At 32.5% G+C, this 18,867-nt stretch overlaps 1 pseudogene; it reads right to left on the bottom strand.

Moving 5' to 3' along the window:
• Positions 1–11,184: 11,184 nt before the first annotated feature.
• On the bottom strand, positions 11,185–18,438 carry LOC138339628 (uncharacterized; annotated as a pseudogene).
• Positions 18,439–18,867: the final 429 nt, after the last annotated feature.

The raw sequence follows: 18,867 nt of genomic DNA, 5'->3' as shown, positions 1-18,867 counted from the left end.
TTGCAAGTTTCAAGAATGGGGGGGAATTTTTTGTTTGAAGCCATTTGAAAGAAAATGATGTAAAAATGGAATCAATGACTAGAATGATGATGATTTCACCTGTGAAAGCTTAAATATCGTCGGAATCAGCTAAGTCAGTTGCAAAAATAGGAGCATTTTGGTTTCTTGTTGGAGAGCTTTTCTGCAGTAAAACTTTTTAATAAATGAAAAATAAAAGCAATTCCACATTTGTGTTGGATGAGTAGGGACCAAAGTGTAGTATCAAAAACTTGAGAGTAGGGTGTTATATCTTTTGGAATAATATTAAGTGATGTCATATATGGTGTCTAAAGTACCAATTTTTTGGACTTTTGTCTGAATGTTCAATTAAGTTTGAAGAGTGGTTGTTTTGTCAACTCTCTCCAAAAACATGACTAATAGTAAATTGAGTATATATATTTAACTATTGTTGTTTGTTTAGTTTACTTTGTTCAAAGTACAATCACATTATTTGAAAAAGGGGAAAGACCAAAATATATAGATGTCATTGAATTTTGAGAAAAAACTCATTTATGTAATTGACCAAGTGTTTGACTTATATATGTTCTTTCAATTAAAAACTAATGGAATGAAAATAAAACTAGCGTAGATGAGTCAAATTTTTAATGAATGACATAAATGAGTATTTTCTCAAAGTTGAACAACATATTTGAACCTTTTCCGTTTGAAAAAGAACAAAATCACTCTTTATTAAATAATTTAACATTTTAAGAAACATTCAAGATCCAACTTTTGAATCAGAATTCGATCCCAACATGGTACTTGACCTCGACTCCCAACCCCAACATCCAATTTAAGATCCAATTTTCAATTGAGATCCGACCACGAGAACTGATTTTGAGACCCGATTCCAGCTCGAGATTCAACCTCTACCTCGACACCCTACCCTCGACCTCGATCCGAGACCCGATCCTATCCTAAGACTCGACCCTGACCTTATCCCAAGACCTCGAATTTGAACTCAACCTTGACCATGACACCTAACGCCGACCTCGAGAACCGACCCACGATCCTGACCCAACCCCTACCTGAGACTCGACATCAACCCTAAGACTTGACCTATGACCCAAACTTGAAATCCCAAACCAAGACTCGAGACCTAAGATTCGACACCTGACCCTGACTCAATCCAGAATTTAGGAGTTGGATCTCGAGTCGGTCTCGAATTGAGAAACAAGAGGCGGATCCAGGATTAGTATTGGAAATCGAAACCTGATACATTAAGTTAAGATGGAAGTTGAGGTGTGAGGTTCTTATGCTCGTATTCTCATTGAGATTAATATTACCCATGACCTACCTGATAATGTGACAATTGAACTACCTTAAATACGAGTGGCAGCCGCTATATTGTCAAGATTGTTTAATGTTGGGTCACAAGACTAGAATGGATAGGAAAACCTTGTAATAGTCAAAACCAAGCTCACTGAATAATATACAACTCAACAATTATTTCTAAAGTAATTATTGGTGTTTATGCACCGACAGTAATCACGGCTATACTCAAGAAAGTGTTTGGAGAATCTCAGACAACCTTCATTTTAGGCAGGATCGAGTGTACTCGACAATGTCATAGTAGTACATGAATTGTTTTAAATTCTGTGACTCACTCGAGTGGAATTGTATGAAAAAAATAGGCTTAAGTCATATGCGGCCCCTTAAAGTTGTCCGTATATTTCACTTAGACACTTCAATTTAGCCCCATACCTATTGAACACTTCAACCTTAACAAATTTATACCAATTTAACACAAACTGATAGTCAAATAAAAGAGAAATATGCGTGCATTTCAAACGCTCAAACATGACAAATGGACCAAAGAAGCGAAGACACATGGCAATTGGATTAATTTTTAAAATTTTTTTATTTAAATTATCAAAAAGCAATTTAAGAAAACAAAAATTGAATTAATCCACCCCACCCCCACCCCAGCCACCGGCCACCCACCATTCTTCTTCTTCTCGTCGACTTGAACTGCAACCTCCATACTTCTTCTTCTTCGTTTCCTTTTCACTGGCTCCGGCGTTTCAACGCCAGTCAACAATAGCCTCCAGCCTTTTCTTCTTCTCCATTGAATTTTATCCATATTTCACCATTATTGTCAATCTAAGCTAATTCCTCATTCACCTTTCATTTTGATTGCAGCAAAACCTTCTATTCATTATCTTTTATCTTCTTTTCACTAATTACAGAAAAGATAATCAATTGCTTCATCGAAATAATATTTTTATCGAAACAATGAAACTTTGTCAAAATATTTGAGACTTTAATTAGATTTACATAGAAAAAGAAAAAACACAAGAAGAATTTGAGGGGATCGGAGAAAAGATGGATGGGGTGGGTGTGGGTATGGAAAGAGATCAGAGAAGTTGCAGAAAGGTATATGGAAGAAGGTCATTTTTTTATTTTAGATTAATTATTTTTATGCATTATTTATTAATTAGGTCTATTAATTGAAAAGAAGAAGAAAAAAAGATCATTTCAAATGGTTTCACGCGCTTGGGGACTGTGAAATACACATTTTTTGTCACATAAGCCATTTGTGTCCAATAGGAACTGTTTTTGAACACATAAGGTTTCCAATAGGTATGAGGCTAAATTGAGGTGTCTAAGTGAAATATACGGACAACTTTAAAGGGCCGCATATGACTTAAGCCAAAAAAATATTCCTGGATTTTTTTGAAAATGACACTATGGCTAGGCATTCATCAAAGACTTGCCAAAGTTGACAGACCAAGTAGTACTAGGCCTTCATCAATGACTCGACAATGTCATAGTAGTACTAGTTGTGTACTGTGTAACACGAGAAAATTAAATGAAAGGTGTCAAATAAGTCTTAGTTTGTTTTTTGGTGACAGATTGACCAAAAGCTGGTCAAATCATCTTTAAAATGTGATTAAGTAAATTTGGGACTAAATTAAGATTTTCAAAACTTTCTAATCTGTTATAAAAATACAAAAAAAAAAACACTTCATTTTTTTCAACTTTTGTAACTCTATCCAAACCATTTTTCTTTAAAAAAAGGTAAATGAAAATAGGTATTTCTCTTCTTCTTCTCTCAATGTTATCTCTTCTCTTCTTCTTCCTCTTTAGAAAATCTGAAAATTCGACTATCAAAACAAATATTCTTCCCCATTATCTTATCTTCCTTCTCATCTCTGGCCGTGACTCTCTACTCTTTCTGAACTGAAGATTGTGTTTGACTTAAAATGGGTAAGTCAGTTTTTAGAGATTTTACAATTTTGAAATAATACTAAGTTTTTTTCTTGGGTTATTGAAGACTAAATCGTTCTATAGATGTGAAAAATGAATAATAGTGTAACGGTACCTATTATTTATTACTTTAAAAATAAAATTAACAAACCCGAAAAGCTATAATTTGAGAAAATGTATATGTAATGTTAAGATTCAGTGTAAATTCATTTTTTGTTGTTTTTGTTGTTCTTTTTGTGACCATTTTGTTCATATGGTTTAAGAAATATAGTTTTGTTCAGTTGCCCACAAATATTGAAGTGTAGGAGATTGAAAAAAATATATTTCTCAATCACTATCTATAATTAGTTAAAGAAAAAACAATGACTACTGCTCTGTATCACACTCAAACCCAAAAGGCAAAGAGAACAAGAAAGAGAAGGAGAAGGAACAAGAGATGGAGAAGGAGAAAGTGAAAGAGAAATAAAAAAAAAAGTTGAAGTCGTCAATTGATGTGAAGCAACAATATCCACCATTAATTAGATTGATGGTTATGCATACCATTGTGATTTTTTTTTTGTTGATAAGTTGTATAAAACAATTGATAAAGTGTTTATTTTTGTTGATAATATTAATGAATTTTTTGTTGAAACAAATGTCTATTATGATGGAAAAGAAGAAATGTGGTGTATTTGGCAACAAATATAACCTATGTTGTAAAAAACACCACAAAATTATCTACATGTGCCCAATAGAAGGATATATGTGACAACATATGTCACAGAAAGAAGATATGTGGTAACATATGTCACAGAAAGAAGATATGTTACAACATATGTCACTGAAAGAAGATATGTGACAACATATGTCACTGAAAGAAGATATGTGACAACATATGTCACAGAAAGAAGATATGTGGCAACATATGTCACTGAAAGAATACATGTGGCATTATATGTCACAGAAAGGAGATATGAGGTTATATATGTCATAGAAAGGAGATATGTGTCAACATTTCATTGTTACCAATGTGGTGTCTGTGGCAACATATGTAACCTTAATTATGAAAAACTATAAAATTATTTGCATGTACCTCAACAGAAAGGATATATGTGGCGACAGATGTCACATTATGAATTATCAAAAAAAAATTAAAAATAAAATAAAAATGTCTAAAACAATCGTCCTTTCCTTTTTCTTCTCTCCTCTCCTCTATAAAAGGTCATTTCGTTTCATATTGCAAATAAATTATTCATATCTAATTTATTTTTACTAATTTTTGTTTTCTTTTCTCTCTTTCCTTTCTCTCGTTCCAATATTTCTTTATAATTCAAATTGTTGCTATGTTTTCTACAACATCAATGGTAATATGTTGTGATTTTCTTCTACAACAAAGCGTTGTTGCCCTCATCATTCTAGATTATCGTTGATATCTTCCAAGATAAAATATAAAAATTATTGGTATTAAATCAGGACATTTTTAGTGGTTTTTATCACTTATTTGTTTGTAGGACAGTTGGATTGTTATTCCTTTTGAATTATTATCTGGAAAAAAAATACATTTTAAGATGTACATGTTGCCACATATGACATCTCTATTGCCATTTTTTCAACAAAATTTGCATATGTTGTCACATATGTCACTTCAAGGTTGACTCAATTGATAATTGAGCGATTTAGGAACGGAAAAATGTCAAATTGGATTAAATTTAAGTATTTTGAACAATAATTAAATAATAAAAATATGTTATAACACTTGAAAAAATAATTTACATGGTGTTATATAATCATCATATGAAGTTACTTGGTCATTGTATGATGAACTAGTGATATGATAGTCTTTGTAAAAATAATTGATAAAATTGACGAAAGTTGTTGTATTAGACCATATTTTTATGCTTAGACATGTTGTATGACTATATATTAGTGTTACATGTTGTATTAGGTGACAATTTAATTGAATTAACCCCAAAAAGATCATTTTATGATATACATATGTTGCCACATGTGACATGTCTGTTGCAATTTTTTCAACAGGAGGTGCATATGTTGCCACATATGTCACTTCAAGAATGTGTTAGTCGATAAATTGAACGATTTAGGAATGAAAAATGTCAAATTGGATCAAATTTTAGTACTTTGGACCATAATTAAGCAATAAAAATATGCTATAACACTTGGAACACCAATTTACAACAATACTATATAACTATCATATGAAGTTGCTTGATCATTTTATGATGAACTAGTGATGTGATAATCTCTGTAAAAATAATTGATAAAATTGAGGAAGGTTGTTATATTAGACTATAATTTTATACTTAAACATGTTGTAGGACTATATATTAGTGTTACATGTTGAATTAAATGATAATTTAATTAAATTAACCCCTCAAAGACAATTTTATGATATACATATGTTGTCACATATGACATTGTTGTTGCAATTTTTCTAACAAAACGTGCATATGTTGTTACATATGTCATTTCAATGATGACTTAATCAATAAACTGAGCAATTTAGAATGGAAAATGTCGAATTAGACCAAATTTTAGTAATTTGAACCATAATTATGCAATAAAAATATGTTATAACACTTGAAACAACGATTTATAAAGATGTTATATAACTATTATATGTAGTTACTTGGTCATTGTATGATGAATTAGTGGAAAATGATAGTGTTTGTAAATATAATTGATAGAATTGATGAAGGTTGTTGTATTAGACCATAATATTATATTGTACTTGGACATGTTGTAGGACTATATATTAGTGTTACATGTTGAATTATGTGGCAATTTAATTGAATCAACCCCGAAAAGATTATTTTATAATATACATATGTTGCCACATATGACATTTCTGTTGCAATTTTCCCAACAGAACGTGCATATGTTGTCATATATGTCACTTCAAGGATGACTTAATCGATAAATTGTCCGATTTAGGAATGAAAAAATATCAAATTGGACAAAATTTTAGTACTTTAAACCATAATTAAGTAATAAAAATATGATATAATATTTGAAACAATAATTTATAAGGGTGTTATATAACTATCATGCCGATTGCGGCATGTAAGTCATATGTTGCTACATGTCTAGTTTATATGTTGCAACTTGTGTAAGATATATGTTGCAACATCTGTCAATTATATTACTATTGAAATAACCTTGTTGTTGCTACATATGACTATAATTTGTTCCAATAGTCAATTGTTGCAACATATAGCAATATGTTGGAAACGCGAATGCAAATTATTCAAAAATTGCAGGTGCCCAAAGTATGATGAATGATTTCAAAGAACTATTAATTTTACATATCAAAACAATGGTGTGACCCTAATCATTTATGAAGTAATTTCAATTGAGGGAAAACAAAATCTAATCCACTGATTAAATTAGTTAAATGTGATTCAAGAAGAAGAAAAGAAGAAAGCTCAAGGACTAGCAACCAAGACCAATAATATACGAAAAGAAGAAGAAAAAGATAAAGAGGACGGGAAGAAAGACAAGCAAGCAAGCAAGAATGACGAAGAAGAAGAAGCAAAAGAAAAAAAATATGACGAGAGGTGAGGGAAAAATGTTTTATTTCCCCTTTTAGTACATCTTGTTAGTAGCTTTCCCCAATTTTAATTCCCACCAAAATTGGTTAAATTAGGTTTTAGTCAATTTACTCTTTTATCCTTCATTTAATTCAATCGACCAAACTGTCAACTAATAAACTTGAAGGCAATTCCACAATCTTTAATCATTAATCATATAATTGTCACTTACACTCACTACTTAAAACTTATGTCACCCATTTATTTTGAAACCTTATCGTCACTTTTTTTAAATGTCCCGTGTAACACAGGCTCAACAGAATTATTCAATCATCTTTTTTTTCTTGAGTGTGAATATTGGGGTACACTCTTGACGTGGATGAAAAAGATAGGAAGCTGGGAGGATGAACTACAATGGGTATTGAATACATCCCATAGAAGTGGACCACTCGCAAAAATATTGGGTTATTTGTACGTAGCAAGTCATGTCTACCATATTTGGAATGAAAGGAACTCAAGGCAGTTCTCACAACAATGCACACCTACTGCCAAGAACTTCAATGAAAATTGCCTCCAATTGCATATCAGGGGACAGTTCATACCAATTCTTGATCAACTAAATACTTATCCCTGCCTAGACTAATATATGTAATTACTAAGTACAGATAGATAGGTGATCTCTCGAGGACTAGTTCTAGAGTCCAAAACGAACTAGCGGTGCACATTTGATATTTGGTTGAATGAAATTTTTTACAGTTTGTCGAAAAAAGAATTAGTTGAGGAACATATAAATTGACTAAACTATCACATTTAAAAAATCATCATCACTTTGCTAGCAAATGAACACTTAGTTAGTAGGCCAAGGAATTGGGAGAGCTAGCAAATGCTAAGCTGCTCGATCAACAGTGCGGGATGGATCGGATGCCTTCACCATTCACCAAGTCCAGTTTCCCAGTTACTCAAGTCGGATAGCTGAAATCCAGGAAAGAATTTAGGAAGTCCCAGTCAAGCAAATCAAGCATTGAGTCGGACTGATGCGAGTGACACTGATCGACCACGTAGGGAATCTATTTTTGTCCAATAACTTTTTGTTGAATGACTTTCTACGATGAAAAAATAATTGGAAACAATTTTGCTAAAATATGCTATGTCATTGTCCATACATCAAATTCACTCACAAAATCAACATAGTAATGAGTTGAAAAACTTCTAGTCAGAAATATCCAAATGCTTCTGTAAAGTTTTTCCTCAAAATTATGAAAGATGTACTAAGATTGTCACTACAGATAATATACCAAACAGGAATTATCGCCTGTTGTTGTTGTTGATTACCCCATAGTAGCTTACACAAGTGGAAAGCTTCTCTATCAATAGGCCGGTTCATCTCGGGATTATCTCCATCCATTTGAATAATTAGACTCAAATTACATGATCTTCATCTTTAAATACTCTTTCACGAGTTCAAATTTGGGATTGAGAACAAGATGTACTTGAGTAGTTTATCTGAGGGAGGATGTGGGAGATCCCCATTGATGTTCTTGAAATTCCATATGGATTTAAAAATTTACAAATCCCGATGATCATCAGCATCACTGTGTGTTTTAGATGATTCTTCTTGTTCGTAAATCAATAAATTCACGCACCATCATTTCACATTTGCATGACATTCGCTGTTTTCTTTTTTCAGCAGCTCTTCTTTCTTCATCGCCTCCTGATTCTTGATTTGCACACTCATTTTGTTCAGAAATCTAATGATTTCCCCATCCTCCATTCTGTATGTATTCTTCTTCGACCCCATTTTCATCATCTTGGCGTTCTCTTTTTCGTCCCAATTGATTCCCTCCAGCTTCATCTAATTCCTCTGTTTTTTGCTCCTCTGTTTAATCAGATTCTTGATTTCCATTCTGTCGATTAAGCTTTTTCTGGCATGCTTCTTCTTCATGAATTCTACGCTTTTCATTTGCATTACCATCTTCTTCTTCATCAGTACGTATTCGCTTACGTCCAATTGCAGTAATTCTAGTTAACATTTTCTTTTCTTTTTTTCGCAGAGAAAATCAAAACCAAAAGAAAAAATGAGTAGAGATTATGAAGTGGCGGAAGAAGATGGTTAACAAATATAACCCTTACTATTATATAATAAAACTGACAAATTACTTAGAAAAAAATAGTTATAACTTCCACTGATAGATTTAAAACTAGTATTTTTCTTTTTACGTTTTTTCAACCATCCCAGTAGCATAGGTTGGTCCCGTGGAACAAACTCATTGATCACTTTAATTACCTTCCCAAATGCATTCCTAGCTGCATTTGCAAACCAATAATCCAGTACGTTAGCAAATTTATTTGGGGACAAAGTACTACTACCACCAACTGGTAGGTTAGCAAATATTATTCTTAAGAGCATCAAAAGAACAAAAACACAGAACCAATTCTTGAGCACCTGAATTCATAGTTTGACTATCTACAAATGGTTGCATCGAATAGGCGAACCAATTTCAATACTGGAGATTTTTTCTTCGTCACCACAACCCCAATTTCAATACGGTACCTTTAATGCCAAGTCTCGAAACATTAACACTGTTGTTTTCAATCGTGTTGCTATTTGATTGCTTCCCGAAATCAACTTGCGACTCTAGGACCAAAGTTTTTCTAGTGGCTAAACTTTGATCCCCTAAAGCCGATTCGTGCGCAACTGCTTTGCCTAAGAGCTGTCCAGAATTTTCTTTAGTTTGGCATTCCAATTTTTCTAGTGGCTAAACATTGATGCAGAGCCATGAAACAGACTAACAGATCATTTGTATAACCGTAACTTTTATTAGGCCTACCAAATAGCGAGTTAATCTCTTTCGGGTTTCTAACTATCATGCCTGAGGTTCTGCTAAAATGAAAGAATATTGTATCCTATTTTTTTTTGTTCAAAATCAGACAAGGCTTAAATGAAGCGACATGTACATTAAGGATTCATTTAGCCAACCCCAACAAGCTTGGGATTGAGGCAAATAGTTGTTGTTGTAGTCAGATCCCTAAGAAACACATAACATGAAAGCTGCTAGAATAGGTTTAAGTCCGGCATTGAGTGAATATCATAAACTCAACATATCTCCGATAGCCGGACTCTGACTAGATCGTGATGAAAGGATGGATTTTGAAGTTGTAACGGTTACATCCCCTCATTGGAGCATTTTTTTACCTATCTGCATACCTTATTCAAGATGACCAGAAAATCCCAAACGTTCATCTTAATTAGCATTTCTGTGGAATGAAATGATTCTTCATGGTCTATTGATACCCATCTTTGTCACATTTCCAATATCACAACTCAAAGTGGAGACGACTTGTAAGCCAGTATTTCGATACTGATCTTCTGAATCCTGAGGCAAATCCTCGAACAGATCATTGGACTTGATGCTATACAAGCTCCGTTGATCCCTGGCAGCACATATTCCTTAAATCTTATAATTTCATGAGTGTCTCGAGCTTAAATGCTTGGGAACATAATGAAACAGACTACTATTCCAGAATTCTATGCTATTCCTGCGTTCTTGCAGACAGATTAAAACAATACCTACTCGATATGGGGATCGTTTAAAAACTTGGGGTTCTAAAATGCAAGAATATCGTATCCTATCAAGAAAGCAGTAATCAGACTTGGACAAGCATAAATGTAGCATATGGATTAGATATTCTTGCATTTTAGAACCTCAAGTAATGGCACACATTTTTACTCTGTATCAAACAGTTTGGCAAAAATAGCACATACATCATATCAAATCAAGTTTCTGATCGTTTAGTCAGACATATCGTAATTCTTCTTCTGTAAATGAAACTGAAAATTAGTATAGTTATTAGAACCAACATTTAATGTGCCTGAACAAACAATCTCTGAAACATTTTCTTTCTTGTAAACAACACGAATAAATGATGATCATCAAGTTAAAAAAAGAATATCAGAAAAATTTACAAAAATAATAACAAAGAACAAAAAGAATGATCATAGCTTTAATTTAGTCTGCTCTAAGATGAAATCAATCTCTTTGGGGTCGTAAAAATCAAGTCTAATTTGCTTCGGACCCCTAAACAGTTATGATAAATGAAGCAATACAGTAAAACATTACAAACAAGAAATAGCATAATTGTGAAATTCTCATATAGTATTGTATATCACATTCACATTCAAGATATCAAATCATGTTTTTGATGTTTTAGTCAAAAATATTGTAATTCTTGTGTAATGTTTATACTAAAATGAAATTAAAAATTGGTAACCTATTTCCAGCTCCAGTCATCATAATCAGAAGTTGGTTTTTCTTCTTCTTTCTTGTTCTTCTTTAATCATTGATTCTTTTTCAGCAGCTCTTCTTCTTTCTTCCTCCAATTCGTTTTGTTCAATTATATCTTCATTCCCACGTTTTCTTTTATGTCCTCTATTTCTATCCCATTCCTCGGCTTCTTTCATTTTTTCATCAGATTCTTCATTTTCATGCTTTATTTCTTCAGTTTCATTCTTTCCATCAATCTCCATTTGCCCTTCTTCTTCTTCTTCTTCTTCTTCGTTTTCGGTAACTTCTTCTCCTTCTTCTTTTTTTTTTTTTGCAGAGAGATGAAATGAGTAGAGATTTTACACTTATTTTTCAATATGAAGATGGTTTATACAATAAAAAACTAATTAGTGGAATAAATTGTCTATTATAATAACGGACTTAACTTCCACGGCCAGTTATATTATTCTCGTGTATTTTCTGTGTTATATTTGGGGGTTTTCCATATTCATATTGGAACACGACTTAATTTGGATTCGCGCGTCCATTTTGAATGGGAATTCGATATGAGACCCCACCTTTACCTCGACACCTTACCAGAGACACGAGAACCGACCCTGACAGAAGTGAAAGCTAGGAACTGAATGGGAAATAGCATCCGATTACTTAAATGATCCCACAGGGAGAATGTCAACTGGTTCAAGTACACAGAGTATCTAATACCATCCACAATTGGTCCACTCACTTGTGGTGATCAACATTGTTGCACAAATTCAATGTCTCCCTATACCTATTGAAATGTTGCAGAGACAAGATTTTGCTGACACAGTTTGCATTGTTTGTCTTAGTAATGGATACCTGAACAATCCTTGAAACAATTCCAGTTGAACCCAAACTTCAATTTCCATCCTAAGTGCAGCAGAATGAATCTTGTACATGTGTGTTTTGCCGATGAGCTTCTAATATTGTGTAGGGCTGATAAAACCTCTATCCAACTACTACTACTACAATCTTCCAATCATTTTTCAGAGTTTCTGGGGTTACACGTCAATCTGGAAAAAATTGAAAGATCAACTATTAGATGTACCTTAGAGTTCACTTGTCTTCAAGAAAAATCACTATACAGCAATTCATGCCACTAGTGGAGAGAATGACTGCAAGGATTTAATGTTGGACAACAAAATTTCTTTCTTACAGTGCTCGATTTCAACTAATCAAAAGGGTGATATTCGAGATGCAGATGTATTGGGATCAAGTGCTTTTCCTGCCAAAGGAAGTGGTCCAGTTGTTCACTAGTATTTATCGTACTTTCTTATGGACTGGGAGCACTGAGACGTCTAAAACAGATTTTATGGCCCAAATCTGCTGGAGGCCTGTGTTTGATAGACTACCACCTATGGAACAAGGTAGCTATATGTAAACTCTTATGGGTAGTGGCTCTTAAGAAAAACAATTTTTGAGTTCGTTGGTTTCATAGCTTCTATATCAAGGACAGATCTCTGGATGAAGCACCAATTCCTAATCAAGCATGTTGGCTTGTTAAAAAGATCCTTGATGCTTGAAAATGGTTGGCGAGCTACAGAATTATTCACATTAAGGGGTGCTCAGTATCAAGCAAATGTACGTGTCATTCCAACCACGATTCCCAAAGGTTCCCTGGATAATCCTCACACTAGGAAAAGGTTGTACGCAGCAAGTGTCGACCATATTTGGAATGAAAAGAACATAAGGCGATTCTCACAACAATGTGCACCTACTGTCAAGAGATTAAATGAAATTTGCCTTCAATTGCACATCAGGGGATTAAATACTTACCCCTGCCTAGACTACTTTTTGTAATATATGTAATTACTAAGTACAGATAGATAGGTGATATCTCGAGGACTACTTCTAGAGTCCAAAACAAACTAGCGGTGTACATCTGACATTTGGTTGAATGAATATTTTTACAGTTTGTCCAAAAAAGAATTAGTTGAGGAACATATAAATTGACTCAACCGTTTTACATTTATAAAAAGCAAAAGAAAAAAAGTTAATAATAGTGCCTGCGATGCGAGCTAAAAAAATAACCATCTCTTTTCTGCCACTTAAAACAAATCACTACAATATAAATGAACACTTAATTAGTTGGCCAAGGAATTGGGAGAGCTAGCCAATGTTAAGCTGCTCGAGCAACTCAGGAAACAGAGGGAGATGGATTAGATGCAAATCAATCATTGAGTCGAGTTTCCGAGTTAATCGAGTCGGATAAGAATTAAGGAAAGATTTTAGGAAGCCCCAGTCAAGCAAATCAATCATTGAGTCGGACTACTAGTTTCAGTTCAAATGTAAATGATACTATTGATCGACCCCGTAGAAGGTAGATCGGAACCTATTTTTGACCAATGACTTTCTTTCTTATATCAGTCTTTTCCAGACTTCCTACAATGAAAAAATAGGAAAGAATTTGCTAAAATATGCTAATTGTCATTACCAAAACAGTCCATACACCAGATTCACTCACAAAATCAACGTTGTAAGGAGTTGAAAACTTTTAGTCATAAATATCCAAACGTTTTTGTAAAGTTTATCTCAAAATTATGAAACTTGTACTAACATTGTCTCCCTGCAGATAATATACCAAACAGAAATTACCACGTAGTCCCTAATTATTCCATAGTAGCCTACACAAGTGGAAAGTTTCTCTATCAATAGGCCAGTTTATGTCGGGATTATCTCCATCCATAAAAGTAAAAGTAAAATATTTTGTTTTGTTTTTTATTTGTACATCCAAATTGTGGTACCATTTTATTTTTGCAATATGCTAAATTTTTATTTAGTACTTTTTTCATTTTTAATTTTTCTTTTTGGTTCTCACATAATTGTGTAAACCATTGAGATAGAAATTTTATTCTAGCTCCTAAAGTATCTACCATTCCTTCATTATTCCAATCCTTTATATTTTTGTACTAAATGGTTTTGGTAATTTTGTAAAATATTGTTTTTTATTTCTTTTGCTTCGTCTAAATTGTATTTAGCTTTGTAATAATATTCTTTGAATGCACAAGTATATTCTTCTATATAACACATTTTACATATAGCTAATTTTGTCATAAGTTGTCTATTTATTATTTTTTCTCTATTTTGTTCTCTTATATCCGTGGTCATACCTCCAAATTCACTTCTTATTGTTGATTCATATTTGTCTAGTATATCTATATTTGTTGCTGATGAGGATCCATCCATTTTCTTATCATTCCTAAGTACTTCTAAACTTTCTGAGGGTAAATTTTCTATCCATAATTTTGTTGTTCCTACGAATGTCTTTCTATGTATCTTGGTGTTTTTGTTGTTTCTATTTTGTTATCTATTAACTGTTTAGATATTTTCCTGTCCATAGTAATATTGCTTTATTTATGTCTGTGACACAATCTAAATCTAAGAAATTATATTGTTCACTTATTGGTTTCTATTTCTCTTGATTTATCTATTTCTTCATTTTCTTTTGTTATTCTTATCATGGCTGTTAAACTATCTTCTAATCTTGCTGTTTCTTTTTCTAACATCAAGTATAAATTATTTCCTATTTTTTTTTATATCTTCTTCCTAAATTTGAAAATCTTATTTTTATTATCATTCCGTCTTGGTTTTCATATGTCTTTTCGTCTACTGCAAATTCCTCTTTGTTCATTATAATTTATGTATTATATTATGTTGTAATTCATATTCAAGACAATCTGATTCTAATTCTAACATAAATATAACTTTTCTTTGTGCTAGTATTGATTTATTATCTACTCCTGCTAATATATTTTCTTCTAACCTTCTTTTTCTATGTTATAATTCTTGTTCTTTTTCAGTTATTTTTTCCATTATTTTTTCTATTAATTGTTGTTTATATTTTTCTTTGTTCATACTGTTTTTTCAAATAGCAAACATATTTGTATTCTGTTTTCGAAATTATATTTATCAAATGATCTTTTTTATCGTTGTCTGTTTTGACTAGTTGTGATAGTTTATATTCTATATACAAGGGTTTTAATTTTTTCCATGTCTTTCTTACTTTTTTATCTATCTTGGTTCTTTTTATTTTGATTCCTTTACTTGGTGTATTGTTCATTTATACCTTTCTATATAAGATTTTAAAAAGTTTACTTAATTTACTTGGGTCTTTAATAAATTTTATCTTGTGAGTTATACTTCGTCTTTTCCATATTTCAATCATTATTGGTCTCTGAATATATCTAGATCGTCATATAAATCATACATATCATAGTAAAGTTCATCTTGTATACTTTGTATGGTTAACTCAGTCCAACCTTAGGTTGTTATTTCTATTATTTCATATGTTACCAATTTGTCATAAATTTCTCTTTTTATATCAGTGCTCAGATTTTTTAGTATATAGAGTAGTAATATTTTATAATTATCATCATCATCTATTAAATAGGTACTCATTTTATTCATTTTTGTTAAAAGTTTTTATTCCTTCCAACCTCTTAATGGATTATACTTATTTATTATGAAATAATAATGATTTAATAATCATCTCGTCTAGCCACTACTACAGCTTTTTTCTCTGATTAGTTACCCTAACAGCGCCTCAACTTTGTTTACTCCCCTAAACGGCCTTCTTGCCAACCGGTTTCAACTTTAGGATGACATAGTCTGGGCATACTTATTCCAAAAATATTTCTGTAGCAAACCTTCTAAAGATGTTTACTATAACATTATTAAGTCATGAGAAACAATTATAATCAACAAGAGATTTTCAGGAATAAATTTATTTAGTTACTCATAAATTTATGAGTGTATACCTGATTTTGGAGATTTGTAGCTCCAGATTTTTCCATAGTTATTAGCTTAATTAGTTAGCTAGCTCTGATACCAATTTTGGGGGATGGAAGCGGATTTGTAAAGAAAGAGAAAATATTGTAGAGAGGAGAAGATGATGGAAGATTGATGATTTTATTTATGAGGGAAGCCCTCTATTTATATACAACAATCTTACCTCTTTGGCCAAAAATGGCCGACACCTACTTTACACTTGGCCTTTTTACATTTTGCCGACGCTAAAAATAAAAAACTTAGTGGCCTATCTTTATTATTGGCCGACACACTTACTATTTACTTTGCGGCTTTTATAATTGGCTTTTTATAGCCGACACAACACGACAAAAATAAAAGACTATTACTTTGTACATATGGCTGATATTCAGCCGACACAAAAAACAAAACAAAATATTTTACTTTTACTTTTACTTTTTTTTTAATTCTAAAAGTACCTCAGGGATTATGTCATCCCCTTGGTTACATTTTGAACAAATATGGTCTGGGTATTTGTGCCCAACTAGCTTGCAATATCTTGTCATCAGTTCTTCGGATATGAATCATTGCTTTATTGCTCTAGTTGTTGGCGTAGCTTCTGATTTTAACAGGGACAAAATCCATTTTTGGACTTCTTCCATATCTGCTTGTCTTATTTCTCGCGAATTGGCATATATCATTAAGTGATCTCTCGAATAATAGCTCCATATGGCGTTGCCTTGTAGATAGTTATTTGCTAGCTCTTGTATAATAGTTGATAATCCTATTATCCTTTTATTGGCATAGAAACTGGTATCTCAACTCTTGTTATCTCTGGCTGTTGGCCTATATCTTCTGGAATTATCATTTTCCGCGTTAGCCCAATTTTGACTATCTGGATTGTTGTGCGAAATTTGAGATAATACGAGAAAATATATAAACGCGAAAAACAAGACAACAGATTTACGTGGTTCACCAATAAATTGGCTACGTCCACGGGAAGAGAGGGAGCAGTTTTATTATGGAGAGGCAAAAACAGAATTACAAAAATAGGGTTTGCCATAGCGTCTATATATATATAGTGCTAAGCTACGCCCTAACAGGCTTGGGCCCAACATACAGAATCAACAGAAAATTAAGGGCCCAATACAACAACATTGTATACCGTCGGGCCGGGGGCGTCTCCGCCCCCCCGGACCTCCAGGCCAGGGGGCGCGTCGCCCCCCTGGACCCCCCGACTCGCTGACCGGGCAGCGAGACCCCCGTCCTTTCTGTTTGTAACGGGTCCGATTCAAGGCATTCAACATGGATCATTGGCTTTATTTCATCATAGAGTATCTCCGCTGGTGCTGTGTAGAATCTTATGAAAAATAAGTTTCTTTTTGTTATCTTTTTATATATTAAAAATGCTTTGTGGACCTCTGGGATTCCACTTATTTCTTCACATGTATATGTATAAACTGTATTTAATAATCCATAGTTATAACAAGTTTTAACTAGGTTTGGATTAGTTTTTGGTTGTGCAATTAACTTGTTATAACCTTGTAGTTTTTGGGTTAGGTAGTCTTGGGTTTTTTCTAATGTCGTGGTAGACTTGGGTTTTTGATTCAAAAAGTTTTGTATCTTGTATAGGTTTTCAATATATGTTCGGGATATATGGTTATATGTTTTCTTCTCTTTATGCAGGCTAGCTGCATACGTAGATGTTTGTGGTGCTAAAGTGTCTATTATCTGTACCTTTGTAGTAAATGGTTTGGTAAATATGCTATTTAGGTTTATGTTTTTTGGTGTAGGTTTCTCCATAGCTCCTTTGCTTGTACCTGCAACATCAGTAATGTCATGGATTTTAAGGAGTTTCCCAACGTCTCCTTTTAGTTCTGGCTGTTTTTCGTCTGCCGAACGACGTAGCTCCGCATTTTTAGAGTCATGCTGCTGACTATTAGCTTTCAGATTTTGCACATCTGTCTCTATTTTTTCCATTTTCTGACATAGGTTTGTCATCATCGCTAATAGATCTTTCATTGTATCTCTTCCTTGAGAGGTAGTCTGCAATAAGATTTTCATCAATTTTAATAATCTCAATTGTAAATGTAAAATTTAATATATTTAATATTAATCTTCTTATTTCTTTTGTTGTAACTGAATCATCTATCTTTTTGGTTATCCACCACTTTCCCTGTGTGTTATCTGTTCTTACAATAAATTTATTGTAAACTATATACGGTTCAAATGCTAACAAACATTTATATAATGCAAATAATTCTTTTCTATTTATTTCCCATTTTGCTTGTGCTTCAGTATATGATCCTGAGCAATACCTGCAATGTTGTTCTATCTTTTCTTTGTTATATTTATATTTTAGTACTCCTCCATAACTGTGGTCACTTGAATCTGTTTCAATTATATATGTAAACGTTTTACTTTCATCAGGAAAATATAGTTTTGGTAATTTTTTGATATTTTTTATGTGTTCTTTGTCTTTGTTGTCAAAATGATATTCAACATCTTTTTTGAGTTTTTTGTATAGTGGTTTTAAATGTTCTGCTAGTTTTGGTATGTATTCTCTTACTTGGTTTACTAATCCTAAGAATGATTGTAATTTCTTTTTTGTATCTATATTTCATCAATAGTAATTATTTTTTGTACTATATGAGTTTGCATTTTTATTCCATTTTTATCTATTTGTATTCCTAGAAATTCTATCTGTGGTTTCATAATTTCTCCTTTACTTCTACTTAAACTTATACCTGAATGTTTAATTATATGTATAAATTTTTCTAATAATCTTATATGTTCACTTGTGTTTTAGAATATAGGAATATATCATCTATATATACAACACAATTTTCTAACTGGTTAAAACAGTTATCCATAAAATGTTGGTATTTACCTGGTGCATTTTTATATCCAAATGGTAATACATTCCATTCATAGAATCCTTGCGGTACTGTGAATGCTGTTAATTGTTTAGATTCTTCTTCTAGTTTTAGATGGTAAAATTCTGATTTACAGTCAAATTTGCTAAAATAGTTGTATCCTTGTAT

Source organism: Solanum lycopersicum, chromosome 11 (assembly GCF_036512215.1).
Source record: "Solanum lycopersicum chromosome 11, SLM_r2.1".
NCBI lineage: Eukaryota > Viridiplantae > Streptophyta > Magnoliopsida > Solanales > Solanaceae > Solanum > Solanum lycopersicum.
The sequence above is the reverse complement of the archived record's forward strand: the minus strand, read 5'-3'. Positions and strand labels throughout refer to the sequence as shown.